Source organism: Balaenoptera physalus, assembly GCF_965194825.1.
Source record: "Balaenoptera physalus genome assembly, chromosome: 5".
Lineage (NCBI taxonomy): Eukaryota > Metazoa > Chordata > Mammalia > Artiodactyla > Balaenopteridae > Balaenoptera > Balaenoptera physalus.
The window spans coordinates 87,370,011-87,376,751 of NC_138884.1; the positions used below are offsets into that span (position 1 = coordinate 87,370,011).

The following is a 6,741-nucleotide window of genomic DNA, read 5'->3' on the forward strand; positions in this document are numbered from 1 at the left end:
GAGAACTCAAAAGCTAGGTTTCATGCAAGAAAAGAAGCACAGGAAGTCCACCCCTTGTGGATCCAAGAACTTACAGGCCAACACTATCAGTATTAGGGTATACTAGAAATAAACCCACCCCACAAAATCAGAAATAATATTAAAAGTAGGAATTAATAAAATTAAATATAAACATACAACAGTGAAGGTCAATAAATCAGGTTCTTTGAAAAGTGCAATAAAGTTGACAAGCCTCAGACAATACTGTTCAAAAAAGAAAAATCATTCATTTAAAAAAATTATGATATGAATGAAAAAGTAAACTATAGTTGCTGCAGATATTAAAAAGATAGAATATATAAATAGATTTGTGCCCCAAGTTGTAAACAGGTGAAAAGGAAAAATTTTTAGAAAATATAAAATACTAAAATGTTATCTAAAAGAGAAAAAAAACCCAATGATTTTATAGAAAATTTAAAAATTAAATCCCATAGATAAAAAAATCTTCCCACAAGGTAAACATATCATTCCAGTCTTAGATAAATTCTTCCACAGAATAGAAAAACAGATAAGTCTTTCCATTTTATGAACCTGGCATAACCCATACCAACCACCAAGGACAGTTTGGAAAAGGAAAACTACGATACAAATTTACTCATGAACATGGATACAAAAGCCTAAACGGAACATTAGCAAACTGAATCCACCAATAAATAATAAAAAAGACAATAAAACAGGATAAATTGACTACATTCACAGATCAAAAGGAAAAACATCTCATGATCATCTTAATAGATGCAGAAAGATGTTCAATGAAATTCAACATCTATCATGATAAGAAAAATTAAGTAAACTAGGAAAAGAAAAAAGCACTATTCTTAAAGCTTACCACAAGCATAAATGGTGAATGCATAAAACTCAACGGCCAGGAGCCATTTCCTTCAAGATCAGGGCCATGACGACAATCTTCACTATTTCCACCTCCATTCGGCATCACCCAGGAGATCCTGGCCAGCACAAGAAAACAGAAAAAACACAGAAGAGAAATTATCTCCTGCAAAGCTGACTTTCTGTAAAAACAGGTGACAAGAGAGGGGGGAGTTTTGAAATATCTTCTGCATACTATGTAAATTCAAGTCCTGCTAACTGTAAGACATTGCACAAAACATGGCATTTTTGGAGGGACATGCATAGAAGGCCCACATGCCCGGCCAATATTACAGGTGAACTAAGGAGTAATATTGGGGAATGCAAAAAGCTATTTGAAATCTTATACCGTATCCAGCCTTAATGAATCACCACACACAGTAGGACCAAGTCAGTTCTGTGAGTGAAGGAATGACAGAGCTCTTATTTTTCACTGTTCTTCCAGCAGCCACAGCCTGCCCGCATGCAGTTTAGAGCTCAATAAAGACCCATTGGACAAACTAGTCTAGGTAGAGATTCCTCTCCTGGCCACACACACGCAAACAGTTGCTAGAAACAAACAAGAAAGAAACACCCTTGTGCAAAAGAAAACAGCTTTTCAAGCAACATATCTGTTCTCGTGGATATCTGGTCTGAGATATTCCCAGCATCCCCCTGGAGTTAAGCATTTCTATCCAAAATCACAGGATTCCATCAGAGGAGCAAAGAGTTGGGAGAAGAGACCGCTTTGGCCATAAAAAAATTATGAGTCTTTCATGGTAAATGAGATAACACAAATAAAATTGCTTTTTAAGTTTCAAACAGTATGCCGTTATCAGTCTTATTTTTGTAACAGTATTTATTCCTTGTCAGTGTCTACTTCAAAATAGAACCTCCCCTTACCCCTTCCAAGTTAGTTTTTATCTTTCATCTAAAAAATGTTTGTAATTTCTAAAGTTTCTCAATTTTGACAGTCCTCAGACTCTGAACTAAGCAAGGCTTTCTGTGATAATTAGGTTCTCAACTCTGGGGGATTTTGGTACTTCTGACAGCTTAAATTCTGGGGCAGCTTGAATTTCCTTCCTCTTTCTCTTCCACATTTTGCTTCCTTGATTTTTGTGTTTGGGGAAATTTTTTCTTCTCTTCTCCCTGAGTCCTAAGTCATAGTCTCTCGCTGTTTAAAAAAGAAAATCTTACCCTTCCCACCACCTCCATCACCCTCACATTCCCTTTATGGTTCTATTTCCCACAGTCCTTGTAGCATCCCAAGGATGACGACGGAAAGCACGTTGGACCAGAGCCAGGAGACCAAGGTTTCGCTGTAATCTCTCTTCCAGGTGTGGAGAGAAAAAGTTGGGTTGGGTATGAAAGGTCCTGGGTTAAAGTCCTAGCTCTGACAGTTACCAGTTTATCTCATCTTGAGCAGGACATGTTCCCTCTGGGGGCCTCAGTTTCCTCATAGATAAAGGAAATGTTAGTTTACAGCAGGGATTCTAGAGCCCAGCAGCAAATGTAAATGATGGAAACTGACTGGGTGGGAGGAAAGTGTCCAGAAGGCAGTAGGCAGTGGGGGGGATGAAGAGATCTGCAGGCACAGGACCCCCTGCCGTGAGGACCTCCTACTCAACTACAGCAAGTCAACTCAACTACCATAGCAATTCGAGCTCTGTGCTGTCAGTCTTCTGATTTCTTAAGAGAGCCCTAATATGTGGATTTTTATTTGAACTCTGTTGATTTTTTTCCTTCCAGTTTTTTTGACATATAATTGACATACAGCACTGTATAAGTTTGTGTACAAAATAATGATTTGACTTGTATACATCACGAAATGATTATCACAGCAAGTTTAGCGAACATCCATCATCTCATACAGATACAAAATTACAGGAAGAGAAAAAAATTTTTGCTTGTGCTGGGAACTCTTAGGATCTACTCTCTCAACAACTTTCATATATAATGCACAGCAATGTTAGTTATATTTATCATGTCGTACAGTACATCCCTAGTACTTATTTATCTTATAACCGAAGTTTGTACCTCTTGACTGCCTTCATCCAGTTCCCCGTTCACCCCCGTTCCTGCCTCTGGTAACCACAAATCTGACCTCTTTTTCTATGAGGTTGTTTGTTTTTGAAGTATAATTGACCTACAACACTATGTTAGCTCCTAGTACACAACATAGTGATTTGATATTTCTACATGTTGCAAACTGATCACGATAAGTCTAGGTACAATATGGCACCATACAAAGATAGTACGTAGCTCTTGACTATATTCCCCACACTGTACGTTTCATACCCGTGACTCATTTATTTTGCAACTGGAAGTTTGTACCTCTTAATCTCCCTCACCTATTTCTTTCTTCCCCCAACCTCTCTCCCCTCTGGCAACCACCTGTTTTTTCTCTGTATCTATAAATCTGTTCTGTTTTGCTATGCTTGTTCATTTGCTTTGTTTTTTAGTTTCCACGTATAAGTGAAATAGTACAGTATGTGTCTTTCTCTGTCTGACTTATTTCACTTTGCCATGTTGTCACAGATGGGAAGATTTCATATATATATATATATATATATATATATATATATATATATATATATATATATATATATCTCACATCTTCTTTACCCATTCATCTACTGATGGGCACTTGGGTTGCTTCCATATCTTGGCTATCATAAATAATGCTGCAGTGATCATAGGAGTGCATATATCTTCTCAAATTACTGTTTTCATTGTCTTCAGATAAATACCTAGGAGTGGAATTGCTGGATCATATGGTAGTTCTATTTTTAATTTTTTGAGGAACCTCCATGCTGTTCTCCATAGTGGCTACACCAATTTACATTCCTACCAACAATGCATGAGGATTCCCTTTTCTCACCCTCACCAACACTTGTTATTTGTGGTCTTTTTGATGATGGCCATTCTGACAGGTGTGAGGTGATACCTCATTGTGGTTTTGATTTGCATTTCCCTGCTGATTAGTGATGTTGAGCATCTTTTCAAGTGCCTGTTGACCATCTGTATGTCTTCTTTGGAAGAATACGTTGATTTTTTATTGTTTGCTCAAAATTTTGTAAACCGTCATGGGTCTTTTTTGAGAAAACTCCTAGATTCTAATTTGTATGATCCTAAGAATATGCCTGCTTGTTCTGCTGCTATGGAATTTTCAGAGAAGCTTCCACCATCCTCCCTCCAGCTGGCCTGAAAGTTCCTGATGGCTTGTATTGGGGTACCTCAGCCTCTGAGGCTTTGCTGCAGATCTGGGGAGTGAGCACCTCTTCCTGAGGGGAGAAATATACTGGAGCTAGAATTTCCTCACAGACACAGGATTCTCCTAATTCTGATGTCTTGGCTTAGAGTAAGAAAAGACGGAGCTGGCTATTGAAAATTCTGCATCTAGAACAGTCTCCACTGCTTGGAAAGAGCCAGGACTGTCACCTGCATCACTATGCAAGTCTCCTCCCACGCACGACCTCTTTTTAGAAGTGGGGTGTACTTTCTTGTTCCCTTATCTGAAGTGAAAGGATTTCTGGAGTGTGAGCGTCCTCAGCATTCCATCTACCCTTGTAGATGCTGGAATTCTCGGTCTTTCCCTACTCCATTCTCTCGCCCATCACTAATCCTGCCCACACTGCTCTAAGTCATACATCTCACCACCAGGGAACCAACCAGCCAATGTCCGGTAAGTCTGACCATCCCCACTTCCCTCAGGGCCCTCTCACACTTGGTTCCTGAGGCCCCCAGAGGCCCTCCCCTGGCCAACATCTCTTAGCCACTGATGCTCTGGTTATCCTTACAGCAGCTCATTTGACAACACTGACTGACTTTCCTACACATCAGATTCCTCCAGAGCCACAGCCTGTAAGGAGATAACAGAACCAAATGGCTAAGAGCCCAAGCTCTAAATACAGAAATACCTTCGTTGGAAACAATGAGGGAAAAAAAAAAAAATTCCTCCAGCTGCCATTTACTGGCTTGTGATCTCAGTCAAGTTGTTTCAAGTATCGAAGCATCAACTGCCTCACCTGTGGAATGGATGTAAAATTAAATCTTAATGTTATAATTATGTGTTAATTTTATGTGTCTTTTATGTGCCTTGCTGGGGCCACGGTGCCCAGATACGTGGTCAAACACTATTCTGGATATTTCTGTGCGGGTGTTTTGGGATGAGATTAACGTTTAAATGGGTGGAGTTGGAGTAAAGAAGATTGCCCTTCACACGTGGGTGGGCCTGTCCAGTCAGAGAAAGGCCTGAACAGAACAAAAAGACTGACCTCCTTTGAGCAAGAGTTACTTCTGCTAGCAGATGGCCTTCGGACTTCAACAGTGACCTCAACTCTTCCCAAGTTCCCAGCCTGCTAGCCCACTCTGCAGATTCCGGACGTGTCAACCTCCCATGAAGCCATGAGCCAATCCTTAAAATCTCTCTCTCTCTCCCTCTCTTGATAGGTAGGTTATAGATAGATAGATAGATAGGTGATAGATAGATCTAGATATACTGTATATAGTAGGTACAGATAAACTATATGTGTTATATATCTATATCTGTATCTGCATCTTTCTATAACACACACACATTCTATTGTCTTTTTTCTCTGGAGAACCCTGACTGATCTAATCCCTCATTGGGTTCCTGTAAGGATTACATGAGATAAAGTTTATAAAAGGCCAACCACGTGCCTGGTATGTACCAATCTCCGACCAAAAGATAAAAAGAGACAAATGATTCCAGCTGAGCCCAGCACCCCTGGATGCTGGCACCGTCTCACCAGTAATGCTGCTGTCTGCTACCCAGGTTGCAGGTGGATGCAGGACCCACGTATAGGCTGGAGGAGGATGGAACGACGGCCACCCTTTCCGCAGTATTCTGGGAGCAAAGTCATCTATTTCAGAGCCATGGGCTCAGGTGTCCCTGTGGGGTACCTGCAGGTTTGGGGACCTTGTTGGCCACCTTTAGTTCCTTCTAAAACTGGGAAAGCCCAAGTCAGCTTACTCAAAGGCCCCCAGGAGTTAGACCAGCCTAGAGAGATGGACCGCTAACCCAGAGGTCCGAACACTAAACCCTCTCAAGATACTCAGACTCGCTGACCAGGCTACCATCAGGCCAAAGGTAAAAACTCTCACAGGATGTGCTAAATCAACAGACCATAAAAGGAAGCAAGGAAGACAGAAATACGTTTTCTGAAAGGTGAGCCCTTCTACAGTCTAACTACCTTTTATTTACTTAGATTCCGGAAAGCTGGCCCTGCTGGGGCTTCGGCCAGACCATAGGCAGCCTCCCTGCATCCACAGCTTTTCTCACTCCACCACAAGCCCTGTTGGAGGGGAAGAATCTCGAAAACGTCCCCCCTCCCCTGACAAGCTGCTTCCTGGGAGCGGCAGCTCTGGGTTTCTGCCCCGATCATTCTTCTGCTTGAACAACCTCTGCTTTTACAAACAGACCCCGGCCGCTCTGAAGTCGTTTCTGTGCTGGAGCTCCTCCCAGGCCACTGCATTGTTTTCATTTCCTGTGCTTCTGAACTTCTTTGTCATAATATTATCTTACAGCCCCGGCGCCGCTGGTCAGCAGGCAGGGTGATAGGCCATCCTTTGGCATCAGTGGAAATGTTTCGTTCAGCCTCTAATCGCAGCCCCTCTGAGGGGCCCTTTAGTAGCTGTGTTGCTAGTTAGGAGTGAATGTCACAGGAACGCGAGGCCTGACCTTGCATGCGGTTGATATTTTCCAGATAGGCTGCCCCACGTTGAAACTGGTTTGTGATGACTCCTGTGGCCCAGCAAGGAACTGGAAAGTGGGAGTGTGCCACCCGGAGAGGTGGAGGTGGAAGCCTGACTCGCCCTTTCACCTGTGTCTCC

The 6,741-nt window shown here is 41.9% G+C and overlaps 1 long non-coding RNA gene across 1 annotated transcript in view; it reads right to left on the reverse strand.

The window, feature by feature from the left end:
* LOC309662011 overlaps positions 1-5,335 on the reverse strand; it is a 13,490-nt gene extending 8,155 nt beyond the window's left edge. The window contains exon 1 of the long non-coding RNA XR_014264422.1: positions 869-5,335. This is a non-coding gene — a long non-coding RNA (uncharacterized lncRNA). The remainder of the gene's footprint in view (positions 1-868) is intronic.
* Between the last annotated feature and the right edge of the window lie 1,406 nt (positions 5,336-6,741).